The sequence below is a fragment of the Erinaceus europaeus genome, chromosome 6 (genome assembly GCF_950295315.1).
Source record: "Erinaceus europaeus chromosome 6, mEriEur2.1, whole genome shotgun sequence".
NCBI classification, from domain to species: Eukaryota; Metazoa; Chordata; class Mammalia; order Eulipotyphla; family Erinaceidae; genus Erinaceus; species Erinaceus europaeus.
Genome location: NC_080167.1, coordinates 65,833,333 through 65,856,560, shown reverse-complemented (window position 1 = coordinate 65,856,560; position 23,228 = coordinate 65,833,333). Strand labels below are relative to the sequence as shown.

The window sequence follows — 23,228 nt, the reverse complement described above, 5'->3', positions numbered from 1 at the left end:
CAGGTGTCCCAGGGCTTGCCCTGTGGTGCTAAGCTGGGACTGGCTTAGCTGGGCCAGGGCTGGCTTAGGGACAGCACCAAACTAGAGGGGCAGTACCTTTGCCTCAGCCAAGCAGCTTCATGTGATTGCATGGGCCAGACACCGAGCAGCCAAAAATGCCATTTTATGTGAAACCTTGTGATTTGTTAAACCTAGGTCTCCAGCCTAGATGTTAAATTCTGTGTGGGCCAAGAATGTGAAAAACATGGTTTGGGCCAACACCAGGAAGCCAGGAACCACTCCTGCGCCTGACCTGGGGGCCAGGGCCCAGGACTTGGAGCCGGGAACTCCAAGGGTCTCCTCAGGGTTGCCTGGTTTTATGAAACATGACTCACTTGGGTTGTTCTGCCGTGGCCAGCCAGCACTCCAAGCCAGAGCCGGCCATCAGTGTTTACGATGGGAGCTTCCCTTGGCTCCTGGATGGGCGCCCAGCCCAGGCCTGGCTGACTTCACATGGAGAGCGGCTTCTGTCCCGTCCCAGAGGCTCAGCTTCATGTCCAGCATGCCGCTTCTCCTTCTAAACGCCATGATGTGAGAGGAACTCAGAGCTGATTGCTGCAAGCCTTTTCTCATCACCCGGCAGGGAGTCAAAACAGATCCCAAAACTTTTTAAATTCTGCTGTTGTGGAAACACAACACTGATGGACACCACATTGCCCCAACAGTGACCAGGCTGGACGTAGCACGGCCAGAACACTACTCAATGCAGATATTCAGGAAGTCAGAGAAGACAGCACTGGACAAAGTAAGGAGAGAATGTCTTTACCACAGCAACCTCTCAGGGAAGACACAGACAACACAGGCTACTTGCAACATGGTTGGCCACCTGACAGACAACAGTGTTGGTGTCATCCCCTACTTTTGTTGTGTAATTCAAAATGTCTGATTCAGTGACAGTTTTCCAACTAGTTAGCAGTTGTTGATTACATTAATTGATTACATGAATGATATCAGTTTTGGGGGGGATATTTGCATCCCAGGGCAATTATGTATCACTTAATATTTAGAGATACAGTATTCATAGTTGCCAAGAGTTGGAAGTAACTAAAATGCTCTTCAACCACAAATAGATGAAAACGTCTCTTATATAGCCATTCAGAACTGTGAGTTCTGGGGTTTCACATCCAAAAGACTTATCATTCTACCTCCCTCATTCACCACTCGAAGATTCTCCACCTCTGCAGCCTACTTGATTGTATAGTCTCTTTTTAAATTTTTTTTATCTTTATTCATTGGATAGAGACAGCCAGAAATCAAGGGGGGAGATAGAGAGACATCTGCAAGCCTGCTTTCACCCTGCAGGCGGGGACTGGGGTCTCGAACTTGGGTCCTTGAGAATTATAACGTGCGTTAACCAGGTGTGCCGCCACCCGGCCCCTTCATTGTAGAGTCTCAGTCAAAGAACTCCCCACATTCATTGGTCACTAATGTGTGAGCCCAGCGACACCATGTCCCTGGGAATAGATCCACTGGCTTTTCAAAAAGTAGATTCCAAAAACAGAACAAGGGCAGGTGATGGGATGAAGAGAATAAGCTGAAGAAGGAAAAAAAAAGAAAATATAAAAAAAAAGACAGAAGGACTGTGAAAATGGAGTCATTGCTTCAGATTAGGGCCAGAAATAGTAGGCAAATAGTATCCAAGTCTAGCTGACCCTAGAAGACCCTCCGTTACTCTGGACTGGCTCTGAGCTTAGCATTGCTCGTGAGGTGATGCCCCCTGAGACCCAGCCACTGTCCACACACTGCCATTAGCAACACGAAGGTCCCTCTGGACTGACGTAGACCCAGGGACATTTGTTGTTAATTGTGACATTACTAAGAAGATAATTAGAACAGACTTGGAAGATGACTTGACAGGAAAAGTGTGAGCCACATTGGGTTGAACATGGAATGAACAGAGACATGCCTTCACTCTGAAAAGAATCTGCTTGCGGTCTGAATTAAGCACCTAAAGATCAGTGGTAGGATGAAGGTAGACTGAAGAAGAAGATCATCTTTCCTGGCAGGGGGGAGGTAGAGGTGAAGTCTGGAGAGGCAGGGCACAGTGGCATGAGGGCAGGAAGCTGGTGAGGTTGCATCTGAGAGCACAGAAGCCCAGGGAAGGAGAGCCAAAGGTCGGTCCTATTGCAGTCGGAACACACAGCAACTAGACTTCAAATGGACGTTCATATCCCTCGCCCTAGAATGACACCAAAGTGGATACCATTATAGTAAATAATCATTTCTCTGGGGGAGTGGCACGTGCTAATTTACTGGCATTTAAAATTTCACTGTATACATAGTTAAAAAAAAAAAACCACTGGGAGTTCTAATTCACTGGCAAGCATATCAACTCAGTAAAATGCTCCCAGCTTTAATTTCAGAAGGCAGACAAGGCTTATTTTTATTCTCTGGATCCTATATATTTAACTAGTCCATCTTCCAGACTTTAAAGAAAGTTAAACAGACTGGGGGCGGGAGAGAGACAACGGGGAAGAGAAAATGTGCATTTTTTTTTAAAGAATGCACACTTTCAGTTATTAGGTCACAAGTGCTCCAGCTTTCCCCTAAATATTTACCCTAGCCCCTCAGGAGGCTAAGTGTAGCCACATCTATATGATTTAAAAAAAAATTTATTTATTTATTCCCTTTTGTTGCCCTTGTTGTAGTTATTATTGTTGATGTTGTCATTGTTGGATGGAACAGAAGTGGAGAGAGAAGGGGAAGACAGAGAGGGAGAGAGAAAGACAGACACCTGCAGACCTGCTTCACCACTTGTGAAGCAAACCCCCTGCAGGTGGGGAGCCGGGGGCTCGAACTGGGATCCTTACACCGGTCCTTGCACTTTGCACCACCTGCGCTTAACCTGCTGTGCTACCACCGTACTCCCATCTCTATGATTTTTATTCATCTTTCTTTCTCTAGTCAGATGTCACTGGAGCCAATATGGGCCTTTCCTGGTATGTACACACACACACACTCACACACACACACACGAACTGCTCACAGACCACACTGACGTCAAGCACTCTGATGACACAGTTCCCCTTCCTCCTTCTCAGCTGCTGGCCCAGAAAGCACCTGCCTGTGTCCTCCCAGAGGACGAGAGCCTCCTGTCCTGCTCTCACTTTGGTCAGCACTCGCTCAGCCCTGCTCCTCTCACTCTGAGTCCAGAGCTGCAGCATTTGCCCTCACCTGAGCTGGAGGCCTCTCCGTCTCCACTCAAAACCATTCCAAGAGTATATTTCTATCTGAAAATTAGAACGAAAACTGGAACTTTGCTCCCTACAGCGTGAGGATAGAGTGAGTGACAGGGAACTGGGAGAGGAGGCAGCAGGTAAAGGACTCTCGTGGGGAGAAGGAAGACACACAGCATCCACAGGACAAGCTCTAATAAACGATGAAACACTCAAGAGAGCAAAGCAGCTGCTGCATCTCACTGAGTGGGGTGCCCTGCCAGCTGAGCTGGGAGGCTCTGCATAGCTCTGGTCACATTCCCCCCACCTCCAGCCCAGAGCCTCGCTGCACCTCAGCCACGGTCGCTGCCCCAGCACTGTGCCCACTGTTCAGCTCATTCCTCTGCCTCCTACCTGACTGCCCAGTTCCTTGACTCCAGAGGGACCCACTGAGGCAGGAAACAGCCCTCCCTGCCCCACCCCCACCCCCACCCCGCAGCTGGCTTCTCCTTGACCTCCTGGGAGGGGCATTGCCCCTTCTCACTCAGAGACCTCTCCTCCCAACTGCCTGGCACTCCCGTCAGACTGCGACCATGGTGTGACTGCTGAAGGGGGTGGCAGTCACTCCAGATCTCCAGATATGCTGCTACTTTTGCATGTTGAAGACTTCATGTTGAAAGCCCCCTGCAGAGGTCTCTTCTCGCTACTTAAAACAGGTCATCAAATGTGCCTGAGTCAGAGGCCCTCTCTGACCAGGAACAAGCAGCATCTTGTAGCCAGGGCCACAGTGGACCTGCACAAAGACAGCTGTGTACAGTGACCCTGGTCTGCTGCGTGCCACTCATGGTTCCTGAGAGCAGTGCTTTGTCTGCTCATGGCTCCAAGACCAATCCTTCTGTCTTAACATGGCAGGTGAGCTGTTAGGCTTCTATACTTCTTTGAGTCTTCATCTCTTGTATATGAAGGCCTCTGTGGACGTAAAAATTATTAACATTGTTGAGTGGTGGGCAGTAGTACAGTGGGTTAAGTGAACGTGGTGCCAAGCACAAGGACCGGCTCCCCACCTGCAGGGAGGTCGCTTCACAAGGGGTGAAGCAGGTCTGCAGGTGTCTATCTTTCTCTCACCTTCTCTGTCTTCCTCCTCCTCTCTCCATTTTTCTCTGACAGCAGTAACAACAACAATTAACAAGGGCAACAAAAGGGGGAAAAAATGGCCTCCAGGAGCAGTGGGTTCGTTGTGCAGGCACCAAGCCCCAGCAATAACCCTGGAGGCACACACACACAAAATATTAACATTGTCCATACTCCCAGAGGAGCAAATATTAGGGGAAGATCACCTGAGGACTCTGAATTCCAATTTTATCAGGACTTGGAGAGAGGAAAGGGGAAAAAAAAAGGATTGGGGGGGGCACACTCAGAAGTAGTAGGTATGACTTAGGAAGAGAAGGCAGGACTATAGAAAAATGGGAAAAGAGATAAATAGTTCTAGAAATAATAGTCAACCCATTTCTGTGACCTTGGAAGAACCACTGCAGTTTCCAAAGGAGGGAATGGGGACGCAGAACTCTGGTGGTAGGAAAGGTGTGGGATTATACCCTTGTTATCTTATGACTTTGTAAAATAAATATTAATTAATTAAAAAATTAAAAACTAGAGTAGCATTAAAACATGAATGTTCTTGGGGCGGAAAGGAAGATCTCTCAGCCAGTACATGGTCTGCCATGCTGTGTGAGTCCTTGGGTCTAAGGCCCAGTGCCACATGGGAGCCCCACAGGACCAGTGGAAGTTCTGGGAATGCGGAAGCCATGCTGTGCCATTTGTCGTTCACTCCCTCTCTTTCTTTCCATCTAGGTTTCTCTTTAAAGAATGAAAGTGTTGTCTATGGAAGGGTGGAATCATACATAGGAGGCCCCGGCATCACTCAAAAATGAATATATGAGTAACTTCTCCTATTAACCCGCCTTTCAGTTCACCCCTCTGGCCAAGCGCCTAACTTCAGAGAGTAAGAGCAAACCCTCTCCTTCCCCAGGGCTCCAAGGACAAAGCCATCTGAGCAGCAGACACCTTTAGTGCCACCGACCCAGATTCAGAAATGTTTTTGTCGTGGTGACATTTCTTTTAAAAGCACCCATCAATGATAGCTCCCTGGGAACAATTTTTCCCCCCTGATTGTCACACTTTATTCACTTGTTGTAATTTGCCTGAGCAGGCTTTGTGATTATAAATCGCTTCTTGATTATCCACAGAGGTATTAGCTTCCAACACTGCCTGGAAATAACTAAGCAGAAGAGGTAGTTCTGGTATTTACTTGCCCTCGCTTTGCACTGCCTGTTACACGCCTTTTTGGCTCCTAGATGGACAGCTGGAGCAAGGACTTACAACCCAAACACTGGGGACCCCCTTTCCAACCCCGGACAAAGACTGCGGGATAAACCAGAAAAGCCCGAGAGCGGAGAGCGAGTGAGTGGTCCCCTGTGCTGTGTGAGGAGTTGGGATGTGTGGACATGCACAGATACATATTTGTCTCTGCGTCTCTGGTCACAGCCTGGGCAGCCCTGGGACTCCCCCAGGGCTCTGATCAGCACCTGGTGGGTTTCCATTGTTGCTATTTGTGAGGTAACATCAACACCCCCTTAAACACACTGTTGGGAGTGACCAGATCACCAGTTGATAGGAAAGGACCCAGGAGCAGCCAGATAAAGGCAGCAAAGGTCAGGGCACAGGCATGGCTGTGAGCTTCCATATTCTCCATGCATTCTTCTCCCCCCAACCCGGACACTCTCTGCATGTACACTTCTGGGCTTTGTTTTGTTTGTTTGTTTGTTTGTTTTTAATTTCTTTATTGAGGAATTAATGATTTACAGTCAACAGTAAAATACAATAGTTTGTACATGCATAGCTGTTGGGTAGTTGCCACCTCCCCCTGGCTTCTGCTTAACCATATGCCTATATAGGGATTTTACTGATCCAAAGCTTTGGTCTATTTACATAAATCACTTTTACATAAAGCACTCCAGGGCATTGGTGGTTCTATGATAGGATTCTCTCCTGCTCCACCCCCTCCTTGTCACACACTGATCCCTTCTTTGTCACACCCTGATTTTCACCAGTCACTTTTCTCTCCACCCTCTCTATATCACATCCTGTTTCCACCCTTCTTGGAGAGTATAAAAACAGCTGCTCTTCTGATTAAAGACACTTGGAAATTGCTTTCCGGCTCCGAGAGTTCCAGAGTGTATCTCCTGCGGAAGTTGGTGCAGCACGAGTTCCTGATCCCTCTCCCACACAGCAGCCTAGATCAGCTCCAGTTGAGTTCTCTCCAACCCAGAGAGCACTAGCTCAGGAAGAAGTACCCTCAGGCTATCCCGGCATCTGGCGCCTGAACAGGGACCCGTAAGCAGCAGATTTACAAGAAGACATCTTAGATAAGTACACACCTTTTGGGTATCTGCAATATTGTGTTAAGGCACTGTGATTTTTTTTCTTTCTTATTGTTTTCCTGAGATCTCTCCACCATGGAAAATCTTTTCCAAATCCTGCATTCTTTTTCCAGTATACAATTTTTATATATCTGGGACATTTTTCTTGGGGCTTCACCTTATATCCTGTTGATCATCATAGCAGCTTTTAAGGGATATATAGGGCAACCTCTCAAAAGGCTTAAGGACCTAGAGGCTGAGGTCCAAGAGATAAAGGAAGTAATCATAGAACTTAACCAGCACCTTAAAAACAAGAAGAAGCAAAGGCCTGTCGTGATCTTGACCCACCCTAATTCCTCTGCATCTTGCCCTGAGGCCCCTATTTTGGCAGACACGTGTCCGAATTCTCCTTTGGACTCCACAGCCACTTCTTCGGCCACCCCCATTTTGGCAGAAACGTGTCCGGAACCTCCTGCTGCCTCCACAGCTGCTTCTTCACCCACCCCTGTTTTGATAGACACATGTCCAAATTCTCCTGTAGCCTACAAAACCACTTCTTCGGCCACTTGTCCAGAAGCTTCCACTTCGATGACTCCTCCAACCGCTACACACTTATCAGAGCAAGTCCACACATTTCCGGTCAATGTTGCCCCCAATAGACAAAAACCTCAGGCCTGGTATCCATATTCCGCCACAGACCTGAAGGAACTATGCCAGGCTATCAAAGATGACGGTGTTCATGCCCCATGGACCAGGTCCATTTTACAAGGCTTGCTTCAGAACCTTAATACCCCTCAAGATTGGAGAGATGTGACTCGTGCTACGCTCCCAGGCCCCCTCTTCCTGCAATGGGAGGCATTCTTTCGTGATGAATGTTTACAACAATCGCGGGAAAATATTCAAAATCAGCCAGAGGGTAATTTTGATGCATTGTTTGGAACAGGCCAATTAGAAACAGGGATTCAACAGGCAGAAGCCAAGTTTCCAGCGGGGTATTTTGATCAAGTACGCCTGTGTGCATTAAAAGCATGGGAGCGATTAACACCACCCATGGGAGCAGCCTCAGCCCCCATTCTCTCCCTGCAACAAGAACCTGATGAATCCCTCACTAAATTCATTGCCAGGGTCCAGTCGAGTTTGGAAAGGAAGATTTATAATCCTGACGCTCGTTTTCTCCTTCTGCGATCCATAGTCTGGGATGGAATGCTTCCGCATTTTCAACAGGCCTGTATCACTCTTAAAAACAAACACCCAGATACTTGGATTCTAGCTACACAGGATCTCAGATCAAGCTCTTTTCAAGGACCTATGTTACCTATGCAGCTACCTTACATAAGCAAAAAGGAGCTTGCTTTCAGTGTGGTCGCCAAGGGCATTGGCGTAACCAATGTCCAGAAAATAGACCGCGACCCCGCCTCCAGTCAGGGGGACCCCACCTCCAATCAGGGCAACCCCGCCTCCAGACAGGGAATCAGAGACCACGAATGCCTTGTCCCAGATGCCAGAAAGGATTTCACTGGAGGAGAGATTGTTGGTCAAGGTTCCATAGGAACGGCACGCCTCTGCCAAATGTAAACAGGGATTTAAACTAGGTATGGGGCTTCCCTTAGCCCCGCCCCCAAGAGGGAAGGAAGCAGGTCGCCCGCTTGGTGCTGTGCCCTTCTTCCACAAACAGAAGCCCAGCTTGGGACCCAATCCATCGCTACACCCACCACGCCAAGTAACAATAACAGAGGGTGAGCAGAAGGAGGAACCCGTGGTATGTGGGAACTTCCAGCATAGAAATAACCGGCTGGAGCAAGAGAACAGCTCGAATTCAGAGCCTGAGATTTTATGGACCACCCCTGTTTTAGAAAGGGGTCACCCAACTATGACAGTAAAGATTGGTAATATTCCTTTTAAGTGTTTGATTGACACAGGAGCAGATAAGACAATATTAAGACAAGCAGAGGTTCCCCAGAGTTGGGAACTCCTCCCAGGACCACGCTTACATGGTGTTGGAGGATTGACTCAGGCATTCCGCACACGAGATTCCCTTGTGTGGGAAGATCCAGAAGGGACTACCGGACGCTTTCAGCCTTTAATAGCTGATATAAGCACCAATTTATTGGGAAGAGACTTGCTGGAATCTTTAGATGTAGTGATATCCTCACACACCTCTGCAGGACACCACACTCACTTCTGTGAGACTGCTAGACCCAACCAGCACCCCCAATACTAACTGCCACTGTTTGTAACAGAACTCCCTGCTTAGATTGGCTTTCTAATGAGCCTGTCTGGGTGGAACAGTGGCCTTTGCCTAGGGAGAAGCTAGAAATTAAAAAAAAACTCGTCCAAGAGCAGTTATCTTTGGGACACATTCGTCATTCTCGGAACCCATGGAATACTCCAGTCTTTGTAATTAAAAAGCGCTCAGGAAAATGGCGCCTCCTCCAAGATCTTCGTGCAGTTAATAAAACCATGCAGGTTTGGGGCTCCCCCCAAAGGGGTTTGCCTCTTGCTTCCACAATTCCCACAGGAATTCCAATCATAGCTATTGATATACAGGATTGTTTTTTCTCTATTCCCTTACACCCACAAGATTGTAAACGTTTTGCTTTCTCTGTTCCTTCTATTAATAATGCCAGCCCTGCCGATAGATTTGAATGGGTGGTACTGCCCCAGGGCATGGCTAATAGTCTTACTATTTGTCAAGAGGTTGTTAAATCTGCCCTTTTTCCATATATTCATAAGGGCCTTAAGGTTTTTCATTATATGGATGACGTGTTAATATGGGGAGAATTGGATACAGATCTCTCCGCCCTACGTGATTTTCTAATCCCTGCCTTAAAGAGAAGTGGACTTAATGTAGCTCCTGAGAAGATACAGCTAATCCCTCCAATATCTTTCTTAGGCTCAGAGATTTCCCTAACGCAGATTCGTCCTTTAAAACCTTGTGTTACTTTTCCTTCTAATCTCACTCTTGCTTCTTTACAAAGTTTTCTTGGAAATTTGAATTGGCTTAGGCAGTATCTTTATCTGCCTACGAGCTGCCTGCAACCACTGTTCGATCTGTTAAAAGGAAACAAACAGCCCTCCTCAAAGCGTATGTTAACCCCCGAAGCATCCTTGGCTCTGGAAAAAGTTAACCAGGCTCTCCAGGACATGCACCTCGTTCGGTTCTCCCCCTCCTCTCCAGTAAATCTTCTAATCTTTAACTCCACCCCCACGGTAGTGGGGGCATTGTGGCAGAAACATGGCGTTCTCGAATGGCTTCATACGCCAGTAGGTGGAGCTCCAAGACTCCTTACCGAGATTGATGCCTTAGCATTTATGGTTTGCCAAGGAAGAAACAGATCGGTTCAAGTCTTAGGAAGGGAACCAGATTCAATCTTTTCTCTCACTGATACAGAATGGCTCATACGCCACCATTCTCAATTTGCCATAAGTTTAATGGGTTTTCCAGGACAATTAGATAATCATTTTCCCTCTAATAATTTGATAGCTTCTTTACCTCTGTTGCCTCTACTAGTACCTAAACTTTTCTCTCGAGATCCCATCCCCTCTGCTCCTACAGTGTTCACTGGTGGTGGAAAAAAGGGAGCTGCTGCCCTTATATATTATCCAGACCAGCAATACCCCAAACCTCTCTTTACTGAACTTCCTGATAATTCCCCTCAGTACAAAGAACTTTATGCTGTTTTCCTTGCATTAAAAGCTGTACCAGAATCCTTCAACCTTTTTTATGACAGTGTGTATACTGTTAACTTACTTCCATGGCTTGCTTGATCTTATGTAAGAATTGATGACAACCCACTTTCTCCTCTTTTAGTTCAAATTGCCTCTATGCTCTGTTCTCGAACCCATCCACTGTATGTTCAGCACCTACATTCCCACAGCCCTCTTCCTGGTCCCCTGTCCGAAGGGAATGCTGCAGCTGACCGCCTTGCCTCCACAGGAATTCTCCTAGCCTCTGTCTCTAATCCTCCTGACTTTCATTCCCTAACCCATGTTAATCTTAAAGGTCTCCGAGCTTGATTTCCTGATATTCCTCTGCCACAGTTAAAACGTATTCTTGCTACATGTTCCTCCTGTGCAGGTCTAATCAAAACACCTGCTATTCAGACTCTAGGGGTTAATCCTCGAGGTTTAAAAGCCAACGCTCTTTGGCAAATTGATGTTACCCACATACCTAACTTTGGCAAACAAAAATATGTGTTCGTCTCAATTGATACCTTCACTAAGTTTATGTGGGCTACAGCTCAGACTGGAGAAAACTCAAAAAAGCTTATAAGCCATATGCTCTCCTGTTTTGCTGTAATGGGCTTACCTCTTCAACTTAAAACGGATAATGAATCTGCTTTTACCAGCAAACAATTTAAAGATTTTTGTTCCCTCTGGAATATTACTCATACTACAGGCATTCCGTATAATCCACAGGGACAAGGCATTGTTGAGAGGGCCCATCAAACTCTTAAGGCTCAATTAAATAAAGAAAAAGGGGAAATGTACCCCCCTAATATCCAGCTGGCAAAACCCTTAACTACATTAAATCTCTTTAATATTTACAAAAACTCAGACCAACCTCCTATAATTCTTCATTGGCAAACACCACCCACCCTCCCAGCTATTAAAGTCAAATGGAAAGACCCACTTGATAAAATTTGGAAAGGACCTGACCCCCTGTTGACTATGGGGAGGGGTTTCGCATGTATTTTTCCACAAAATTACTCCAAGCCTGTTTGGGTTCCTGCCCGCCATGTTCGGCAATACCCACATGATGGCGCTGATATCCCTGAAGAACAAGAAACACTGCAAGAAGACTGGCCTTAAGAAGACTGGCTACAGGATGCACCCCAGGATCCATAATACAGCATGGCAAAAAAAAAAAAAAATCTGATTCACAGAACTCCCCCCCCCCCCCCGAATGAATGTCTTATGCTATGACTGGCCAGTTGTGTTTTGTGAGTGAGTGAGTGAAAAAAAAAAATTGAGTGAGTTGAGTGACCAAAATTTTTATATGACCCATTGTGCTCAGAGTACTCTGAAAGTTAACTGACTTTATATCAAACGGCTGGACGCAGCCATGGTTTCTGGAGACATCCAGAAACAGTCCAAAAATTGTTCATTCCCCCTTTTGATTTCTTTTTTAAGTCTTGATACCAATATGAAATGTTTAGTCTTAAACTGTGTGAGTAAAGATGGTTCAACTATGACAGTAGTTCTAAATTCACATTTGAAATGATATATCTTATTTACAAGTTTTTCTCCTCCTGTGTGTTATAAACTATATGTTTAATATGCGTGTTTCAAGTTTGGTAAACATTAACTTAACAGTTAAATTGTAACTTCGAAGTTACATTTTTACGAGAAGAGGTAAAATCAATTCATTTAAGTAACTGAGTGTTTAAGGTAAAACTCTAAATATTCAATGTGACAATTCATCATCTCCTAAGTTAAAATACAAATTCTCTATACAGGACATTTTTGGAGGGCCCCCAAAAATGTCCTGTAAGCTATCTTGTGGAAATTAATCCACAACAAATTTGGCATCAATCTGATATTGTAAATGTACCAAAAAAAAAAATTGTCACTAAAGTGTGTTAACTCTAGTAACCTGAGTTTGCTTAAAAACCCAATGTAAAAATAGTTAAGAATCAATATATGTAACTTAAATTCGGTATGAAAACTTTGCTATATAAAGACTGCTACATAAGGTCACGTAAGATGACCTTTACACGAAATTATAAAGATACCTAAACCAGTTATAATCATTGAGTTATCAATTGTAGTAAACTTCTAATTTGTTACAAAGTTTTTTCATAAGTAATTGACTACAGCTATGACAAGCCTTCGCATAAAGAAGCATCTGCTCATATAGAATCCCCAGAAATCCATCTTGGACCCCTGACCTCTGACATCACCCACAATTACAGCCATCCCCGAAACCCATGATGTGACCTGACACGATCTAGAGAACCTGATTCACAGACTCCAAAGGACAAGACTTTCCTACTGCCTTTCTCTCAACCATCGGTGTCTGCTCTTCCTGCTTCTGTTTCGCCCATCATGTTTTGGCGGTTCCAGGTCACTCTCTACAGAGAAGAAAAGTTCCGGTGGCCGTCCTCCTCCATCAAGATAGACGTGTGGCATTTATTTCCTGGCCGTTGACATTGGACTGATGCTTCTATAGAACTTGCTGGACACTCCTTTTATACTGCTGGACTTCTTGAAGAATGACTGTAGCAGTTCATAGAACTTACCGCCAGCTGACTCGGGATTTTGCAATACCAGATCACCCCTCTAGCCCCTCGGCTTATCAGGCCCCCACTCCTCCACCCATCAGGCTCACTCTGTCTCTTGCTACTCTTACTTATCCCTCCGTCTTGTGCTAGTTCTTTTTAAAGACACTTACACACTATCATTCTGCTTTCTTCCCAACAGGTTTCCGTTCACCCCTACACTGCTATTCCCCTGACAGAGATAAAGCCTTTTACAGACATTGACCCAGTTATATATGGCCATTAAGTAAGAGGAAGATGTTGGGGAATTGTGAGGATATGGTTGAGCTTGGAAGGGCTTGAGCCTGAGGGGTGTGTCAATCCTGTTAGTCTCTCTCTCCATGGAGAGGTTGAGCAAGGAGGGACAGTAGAACCCCCAAAAAGGTGTGCCTCTTATCAGTCTCCCTGCCTCACAAAGTGCCCCGCACTCCTGATACTATGGCAAAAAGTTAAAAAGAAAGGGGGAGATGTTGGGTAGTTGCCACCTCCCCCTGGCTTCTGCTTAACCATATGCCTATATAGGGATTTTACTGATCCAAAGCTTTGGTCTATTTACATAAATCACTTTTACATAAAGCACTCCAGGGCATTGGTGGTTCTATGATAGGATTCTCTCCTGCTCCACCCCCTCCTTGTCACACACTGATCCCTTCTTTGTCACACCCTGATTTTCACCAGTCACTTTTCTCTCCACCCTCTCTATATCACATCCTGTTTCCACCCTACTTAGAGAGTATAAAAACAGCTGCTCTTCTGATTAAAGACACTTGGAAATTGCTTTCCAGCTCCGAGAGTTCCAGAGTGTATCTCCTGCGGAAGTTGGTGCAGCACGAGTTCCTGATCCCTCTCCCACACAGCAGCCTAGATCAGCTCCAGTTGAGTTCTCTCCAACCCAGAGAGCACTAGCTCGGGAAGAAGTACCCTCAGGCTATCCCGGCACATAGCATTTCTCAGTTTTTCACATAACAATTCATTCCCCCACTAGTCCTTCCCTCGTGGGGTTTTACCTAGACAGCAGCCCCTCATTTCAGTAATGGAAGGAAGGACCCCTGGGGAGGGTGCCAGGGACCACGGTGTCAGACTAGAGAACAAGTTACTGGTGGGCCACTTCGGCATGACCTCCCACTCACCAAGTTACTGTCTTATTTTGCTGCCTGTGGTTCTCACAGCAGGTTTGTAGCACTTCTAGTTTCCGCCAGAGTCTGTTGTACAACTGGGCTTTATTGGCAGTGTCTGAAGTGCACGCAGGGTCCAGCAGGCTTCCGTGTCCGTAGGGTGGCAAGCTCAAAGCACTTCTACACTGACACTGAGGACATTGGCATTAGTATGGGTTTACCTTGTGCTGAGCCTGGTGCTGAGTGTCTCATACCTCAGGCACTTTCAGTCTCCAGGATGAGCCTCCAGACACACGTGTTCCACGAATGAAACACATTTCCGGTGGGTTACAGGGTGCTGCCGCCATTGCTATAAGCAACGGGTCTGGCAATACAAAGCCTACTTCAGAAGCCACAATCACTGTTTGTGGTTTTTTTTCATATTTATTTATTTTCCCTTCTGTTGCCCTTGTTTTTTATTATTGTTGTTGTTGTTGTTACTGCTGTCATTGTTGTTGGATAGGACAGAGAGAAATGGAGAGAGGAGGGGAAGACAGAGAGGGGGAGAGAAAGATAGACACCTGCAGACCTGCTTCACTGCCTGTGAAGCGGCCTAGCGCCCCCCCCCTCCCCGCAGGTGAGGAGCCGGGGGCTCAAACCGGGATCCGTATGCAGGTACTTGCGCATTGCACCACATGTGCTTAACCCGCTGCGCTACCACTGGACTCCCAATGATCACTGTTTTGCTCCTCTGTCCTTCCTCCCTTCTGAGGTGGCATTGATGAGCCAGGTCTGCCTCAGGGACATAGCCCCCCTGAGGGAGAGTGAATATTCTGGAAACCCAGACCCTCACAGCAGCACAGGGTGAGGTTTCATGGGTGGGAACTCAGAGGTTTGGGGAACACACCCCAGCATAGTGAACCAGAGGAGAAAAGTTGAGGTGTACGTGAGAAGTTTGGCATTCATCATCTGTGATGGGACTGAAAAGGCTGGTTTTACCCAGAGTTAGGCGTTCCTCACTGTGGAGAAGCAGTGACTGCAAGAGTGCTTTCCTTATACAAATTCTGAACTGGTAGCCAGGGGCCACTGGCCAACAATAAGCTTCTCATACTGTCAGATTCCTGGCAGTGACAGAATGAACCCCCAAGTTCCTGGGCCTCTGTTTGAAAAGGAATTATAGTATATCGAAAAGTGACCTCAGCAAGAGGCAAAAAACGTTTCATCTGTCCCTTCCTGGAGCCACTCTGACTTGAGTTTGAGCTGATAACTGGTGAGAAAACAATTATCTTCATGCAGGGCAGAATGAAAGAAGGGATGTCTGAGGGAGAAAAGAAACATTGATAAAATATTCACACATTTGTAAGAATATAGGTACATTTTCTATAGACCTTTCTAGTTTTGTTTTATGCAAGCTTATAATACACTGCTGCTTCTTTCTTTTCCAAAAATTTTTTGTTGTGGTAAAATATAGACAGTATAAACCTGACCATTTTCCCTACCAACAGCACCACAGTCTGTGCCTGGCGGTGAAACTCTGTCCCCAGCGCACAGGAGCCTTCACAGAGACCCGCCCCAGCTTCAGTAAGGCCTCTGAAAGCACACATGTGCCCCACTCCCTAGCACTGTGGGGTGGCTCTGCCAATACCCTGAGGTGTTCAAGTTACTCTCCCTGGAAAAATGCACCCTGTAAACCACAACAGAATAGAAAAGCTGGGGATTGTTATGTTTACACAAGAGCAAGAACCTAGCTGCCAGGCCAGACAGCTAAATAAAAATTGCATGACTGAAAAAGGGAATTATGTTCAAGTGAAGTCGGAAAAGGAAGTGGGTGGAGATGGCGGAGATAAAGGCATCCACGCCATGGAAGCTGTGGTAGCTGTGACTGCTCTGGCCCTGGAGACCCTGTCAGGATTACTCTGGTCTATTACCTCCTCTTCTTTGTTCTGCACCTCAGCTGCCTCCCAGGGCTGGTTTCCCAGCTACTTGTATGATGATGCTGTAAGGGCAAGATGGAAACACCAACCAGTGTGTGTCAGGATCCTGTTGGCAGCAAGGCTTAGCATCAGCTGGGCTTCCAGAATGATGCTGTGTTTGCCAAATGCAGCTGTGCAGAGAACCAACCTCAGGGGTGCATATCTTTAAGGAGGGTACCTTTACTTGGACTATTAAATTTTCTGGTTAGCTTCTCTCTCTCTCTCTCTCTCTCTCTCTCTCTCTCCACTGGGTGGACTTGTCATCTTGTCAGAACAACCGTTTCATTCACAGAGACTTCCTGGTCCTATCTACTTTGTAGAATGATGGTTCATGAGAGATAGAAAGAGACTCCAGACTCTAAATATTTCTTTTTTAAAATTTATTGTTTTTTCTTTATTAGGGAATTAATATTTTACATTAAAAAATAATAGAATAGTTTGTACATCCATAACATTTCCCAGTTTTCCATATAACAATACAACCCCCACTAGGTCCTCTGTCATCCTTCATGGACCTGTATTCTCCCCCCACCCCACCCCAGAGTCTTTTATTTTGTTACAATACTCCAATCAGGTTCTACTTGTGTTTTCTCTTCAGATGTTGTTTTTCAACTTCTGCCTGAGAGTGAGATCATCCCATACTCATCCTTCTGTTTCTGACTTACTTCACTTAACATGAAATTTTCAAGGTCCATCCAAGATGCTGAAAATGGTGAAGTCACCATTTGTTATAGTTGAGTAGTATTCCACTGTGTATATATACCACAACTTGTTCAGCCACTCAGCTGTTGTTGGACACCTGGGTTGCTTCCAGGTTTTGGCTATTACAAATTTGTGCTGCCAAGAACATAGGTATACACAGATCTTTTTGGAGGGGTGTATTGGGTTCCTTAGGGTATATCCCCAGGAGAGGAATTGCAGGATCATAGGGTAGGTCCATTTCTGACATTCTGAAAGTTCTCCAGACTGTTCTCCACAGAGGTTGGACCAACATACATTCACACAAGCAGTGCAGGAGAGTTACTTGGACCCCATAACCTCTCCAGCATTTGTTGCTGTTATATTTTCCGATGAATGACCTACTCACAGAAGTGAAGTGGTATCTCATTGCTGACTTTATTTGCGTTTCTCTGACAATCAAAGACTTGGAGCATTTTTTCATGTGTTTCTCAGCCTTTTGGATCTCTTCTGTGGTGAATATTCTGTCCATGTCCTCTCCTCATTTTTGTATGGGGTTATTTGTTTTCTTGTGGTTGAGTTTGTCAAGCTCTTTATATATTCTGGTTATTAGCCTCTTGTCTGATGTATGGCATGTAAAGATCTTCTCCCATTCTGTGAAGGGTTTCTTGGTTTGGGTAGTTGTTTCTTTTGCTGTGCAGAAGCTTTTTAATTTGATGTAGTCCCATAGGTTTATGCTTGCCTTAGTCTTCTTTGGAATTGCATTTGTTTCATTGAAGATGTTTTTAAAATTTATGTGGAAAAGAGTTCTGCCAATATTTTCCTCTAAGTATCTGATAGTTTCTGGTCTAACATCCAAGTCCTTGACCCACTTGGAATTTACTTTTGCATCTGGTGAAATATAGTGGTTCAGTTTCATTCTTCTGCATGTTTCAACCCATTTTTTCCAACACCATTTGTTGAAGAGACTCTGCTTTCCCCATTTAATAGTCTGGGCATCTTTGTCAAAAATTAGATGTCCATAGGTATGGGGGCTTAATTATGGGCTCTCAGTTCTATTCCACTGGTCAGTGTGTCTATTCATGTTCCAGTACCAAGCAGTTTTGATGACAATGGCCCTAGAATACTACTTGAGATCTGGGAGTGTGATGCCTCCGGTTCTGTTCTTTCTTCTCAAGATTTTTTTTTTTTGGCAATTCTAGGTCTTTTCTGGTTCCAGATAAACATTTGTAGCATTCGTTCTATTCTCTTAAAAAATGTGGTTGGGATCTTGATGGGGATAATATTAAATTTGTAGATGCCTCTGGGTAGTATATTCATTTTGATGATGTTAATTCTTCCAACCCATGAACATGGACTATCTTTCCACTTCTTTGTGTCTTTTTCAAATTCTTTGAGTAGTGAGTCATAATTTTCAGTATACAAGTCTTGCACTTCTTTGGTTGGGTTTATTCCTAGATATTTTATTCTTTTTGTTGCTATAGTAAAATGGATTGATTTCTGGATTCCAACTTCTTCTACCTTAGTGTTTCCATAGAGGAATGCCAATGACTTTTGAATGTTAATTTTGTAGCCTGACACCTTACTGTATTGCCTGATGATTTCCAAAAGCTTCTTGGTGTATTCCTTAAGTTTTTCTATGTATACTTTAAATTTTTTTATAATCTTTATTTATTGGATAGAGACAGCCAGAAATAAAGAGGGAAGGGGATAATAGAAAAGGAGAGAGACAGAGAGACACCTGCAGCCCTGCTTCAACACTCAAGAACCTTTCCCCCTGCAGGTGGGGACCGGGGGCTTGATCTCAGGTCTTTGTACATTGTAATACATGTGCTCAACCTGGTGCACCACCACCTGGCCCCTGTGGTTTTTCTATGTATACTATCATGTCAACTGCAAATAGGGAGAGTTTGACTACTTCTCTTCCAATCTGTAGGCCTTTAAGTCCCTGCTCCTGCCTGATTGCTATGGCAAGAAATCCAACATTGTGTTGAATAGTAATGGTGATAGTGGGCAGCCCTGTCTAGTATTTGATCTGAAGGGAAATGCTTCCAGTTTTTCATCATTGAGTTTGATGTTGGCTGTAGGTTTGCTATATATAGACTCTACTCTCTTCAGGAATTTTCCATCTATTCCCATTTTTTGTAGTGTTTTGATCATAAAGGGATGTTGTGTTTTGTCAAATCTTTCTCTGCATCTACTTATATGACCATGTGGTTTTTGGTCTTGCTTTTGCTGATGTGGTGGATCACATTGATTGATTTACCTGTATTCAACCAACCTTGCATCGCTGGGATTAACCCCACCTGGTCATGATGAACAATCTTTTTAATATACTGCTGTATCCAGATAGCCTCATTTATTTTATTCTCTCTCCCCTCTACTGTTTTCTTGAGTTCATCTATTTTGTTACCCTATTCTGATACTGTTTTGGCTTATTCAGCTAGTTGTGTTCTTAGCTCAACTGTTTCAGCTTTCAGCTCTCTAATAACCCTGAGATAATTAGTACTTTCTTCCAGGGTCTCATTTGTTGTTTCTGCATTTCTGATGACAATTCTTTCAAACTCTTTACTCACTCCTGTGATTATTTCCTTAATTAGTGTTTGGATGTTGACCTCATTATTTTGTGCTTCAACCTTTGGGGGGTTTTTAGCTGGACTCTTGTCCTGGTTCATTTCTCCAATATTTCCTCTTGTTGGTTTAACCATTGTATATAGTATGTTATGAGGTCCCTCTCTCAGTACTTTTCAAATTACTGATCACTCTTGCCTGGATTGACTTGTGTCTAAGTAAGGCACTTAAAGGGTTCACAGCTGTGGAAATTGACAGTTGTTTCAATATTATTCTAATCCCTGAGTTGGAGCACAGTGGCTGAAAAACCTCTTTTGTTCTTTTTCTTCCCTGTAGGCTATGGGAGCCTGAGGGCTTTTAAACTATAAGTAGGCTTCTTAGCTTAATCACTGACTCCTGACCAAGAAATAAAGCAAGGTGGGGCAGAGATAATCCAGTGGTTATGCAAAGAGACTCTCAGAGCCCCACTTCTAGGCCACCAAGGTATAGATCTTCTCCTGAGTTTCCTGGTTAGTTCTCTGTCCCCTGGTGTCAGCATAGGGACTTTCCCCACTGCTCCAGATTCTGAGGGCAGTAGCAATGGAGACTTACAGTTGCATTTGGTTAGTCTTAGTGGAGTCCTCTCCTCCCTTCAGCCATCTGTCTGTTGGTGAAACAGTCTGGAGGAGGTGGTGTCTCAACTGGTAAACTGCTGGACTGTTAGGAGCCACTTAGTTTCTCCCTGTGCTCCGCTTTGTTCACAAGCCACACATGTTTGCACTCACCAGTGATTTGGTGGGTTCCTGAAATCATTCTAGTCCTGCCTTGTTGTGGTCCTAGGTGACCCGGGAAAGGAAAGTAGAGAAACACAGCTGCTGCTGCTCCATAGCCTACTTATTTATTTATTTCACTGTTTTTTTAAAGCAAAATTTTATCCAGTATATTAAAGCTAAGCTAATGACAAAATAAGGAGAATCAGTATGTGCAGCACACACATCTTTAGTTTGCAGTAGCTTGTATTTTATTTCTCTTAAAGATGTACTACATTCATTTTGTATGAGACAGACAGGGAGAATTTCACTTGAGAGAGACAGGGATGGAGGGAGTGAGGAGAGGGAGAGAGAGAGGAAGAGGAGAAGGGAGGGAGAGGGAGAGGAGGCCCAGAACTACTCCCAACAGATACCACTCGAGCTGTCTCCAGGTCTGCAGTAGCTTTTATCACATCCTCACTGAGCAACAAATGCTCCTTAGCCCACGTTCCTAATGTAAGCTCCTCGATCAGACCCACACTTCCACATGGATGGCCCGTCAGTGAGTTGCCCACGTGCCATATTCTGTCAGGAACATAAGGCAGCGCCCTGTTAGTCAACATGTGTTGCATGCAGAATCCCCAGCACTGTGATTTTCCTGCTTGGAGATCATCCAAAAATATTTGTCTCTTACAGTAATTATTAGGAAATAGCCCTTTTCTGCTTAAAATAAATTCCATGAAAAAGCCCCCCCCCCCACCAATGTAGCCTCCATTGGACTTCAGACATGGAAATTGTTGCTGGACCTCACAGCAAGGAACTCCTCCTGCCTGGTGGCCTTGGGGCCAGGATATGGGCTCTCTCTTGTCCTCAGAGTTGAACTGCAAAGCCAGCCCCATTGCTGAAGGGGTCTGAAGTTGCCAGCCGTGGCGCTGGGACCTCCCTCCATCACTGCAGTGTCTCCTTGTAATGCATCACAGAACCATGCACCTGCTGTAGGTGCCATTTCGTTGGAGAAGCTGAATAAGGCAGCAGGGCACAACTGCACACCTGCTGATGGATTGCATCTTGGAGCCTGCAGGACCCACTTGGTCTCTGTCCCTGATCACCTCAGAGCTGTCGCCAACTACCCAGAACTCACTAGCTGCACTTTATAGCATCTGCAGAAAAGCAGTGCCACAAAGGCTGTCTTCAAAAAGCCAGAGAACTCTACCAGAAACTGCACACTGTGACTAAAAACACAGAAATTCTGGCTTGGAAAGAAGAACAAGAATGGAAGACATGGAGTGAGTAGGGGATGGTCTTCTGGATCAAAATGGAAAACTGAAAAAGGAGGAACAGCAAGTTCTAAAGTTAGTTCACTATGAGTTAGTTGTTCTTTGGACTTTTCCCCATGACCAAGCCCCAAAGATGGACCACTGTTTACCAGCATAGACACTCCCCCCAATGTACCCTCCCCCCAGCACAGAGCCTTTGGACAGAACCATGGAACCTACTATTTTTTTTTATACCAGGGAGATGTTGTTCATAAAAGCAAAGTCATCAGGAGAAGTGAATACATGGATATTACAATCTGTGAGAGCACGGGTGGATCACTATTATAGAGAAATTCAAGGGATGAATTTTCCTGCCCTAAATCACCTGACAGCCATTAGCAGAGTAACTGGTTTTAGGGCTGTCTCCCCTCCCAGAGTATCTGCCTATCCCTTCACCTCTTTCTGCTGACGATGCTGCTCCCAGCTTTGGAGACAAGGACAATAAAATGTGGCATCTTCCCATCTGTCACCATCTTCTCTCCAGGACCGGCTACTAGGAGGCATCCCCCCACCCAGCTGTGTCTCTCCTGCAGAGCTAGAAGCTGCTGGGAATCACACAGCTGTAACAGCGGCCCTGGGTACAGCTGCCTGGAAATGCCAAGGAGACCTCTACTTTTATGCCACTCAGACCCCTGCAGCCCCTGCCACCATCCCTCTGCCCTCCTAAGGGCTGACCTCAGGGTGTGGATTCTAGTGACACATGCATGCTGCAGGCCTGAGAGCAGAGAGCACTTCCTGTCAGGCCTTATGCAAATCAGAGCAGGGTAGCTCCTGATTCACCCACACAGCATCAACAGAGGGAGGGAGGTAAAGGTTCCACAGGCTCCACCCAAACTGAGAACCCCAGCTGTCTAGCCCTCACCCACAGAAACATGAAAACCAGAAGAGGAAGGCTGGGGCCAGAGGAGGGCACAGAACTCCAAACTAAGACTAATTGGTCAGTTGCCATGCCAGACAAGTGAGACCATCACTGCTTCATCCTGAGACTAAAATCAAAGCTGTTATTATTCTATTCCACTTAGTGGCTTAAGATCAGCCAAAAGCTGTAAATATTTTAGTAGGTAAAAAAAGAAAGGACTTTCTTAATAAGAGCTCATTCAAAATATAGGATAGTAGGACTTTCGGGGATGGGGCTACTGAGCAGCAGCAGCTGTGTTTCTCTCCTCTCCCTGGTCAACGAGGAAGACGAAAGGAGATCATCTGGGACCACAACAAGACAGGACTGGAATGACTTCAGGAACCCACCAAATCACCGGTGAGTACAAACACATATGGCTCATGGACAGAGAGCAGCCTAGGGAGAGATTAAGTGGCTGGTAATAGTCCGGCAGTTTACCAGTTGAGACACCAACTCCAGTCAGTTTCACCAACAAAAAGACGGCTGAAGGGAGGAGAGGACTCCAATAAGACTCACCCTAAAGCAACCAGAAGGACAGAAATAACTAAAGGTAGGGCAGAAATAAATAACATTGAAAATAAGAAAACCATACAAAAGATCAATGAAAGTAAATGTTAGTTCTTTGAAAAAAGTAAACAAAATTGACAAATCTTTAGCCAGACTCACAAAACAAAAAGGGGAGAAGACCCAAATAAATCAGATGGTAAATGAAAGAGGAGATATCACAACAAACACCGCAGAAATTCAACATATCATGTGAGACTTCTTTGAACAACTATATGCCACCAAGCTAGAGAACCTGGAAGAAATGGAAAATTTCCTAGATACCTACCAACTTCCAAGATTAAGTAAAGAGGAACTAATGAAATTGAAACAGTTATCAAAAACCTTCCCCCCAAAAAAGTCATGGACCAGATGGGTTTATAAAACCTCAAAGAAGAAGTAATACCTCTACTTTTAAAAGTCTTCCAGAAGACTGAAGGCACTCCAATACTCCCTTCCAGCTTCTATGAAGCTAATATCTCTCTGATACCAAAAGCAGACAGGGACACAACCAAAAAAGAAAACTACAGACCAATATCTCTGATGAGCATAGA

The 23,228-nt window shown here is 45.1% G+C and overlaps 1 long non-coding RNA gene across 1 annotated transcript; it reads right to left on the bottom strand.

The window, feature by feature from the left end:
• Positions 1 to 1,946: 1,946 nt before the first annotated feature.
• On the bottom strand, positions 1,947 to 14,213 carry LOC132539029 (uncharacterized). The gene is made up of 2 exons (XR_009550338.1): positions 14,004 to 14,213; positions 1,947 to 2,218 (listed from the first exon to the last, which is right to left on the bottom strand). It is a non-coding gene; the product is annotated as an uncharacterized LOC132539029 (long non-coding RNA).
• Positions 14,214 to 23,228: the final 9,015 nt, after the last annotated feature.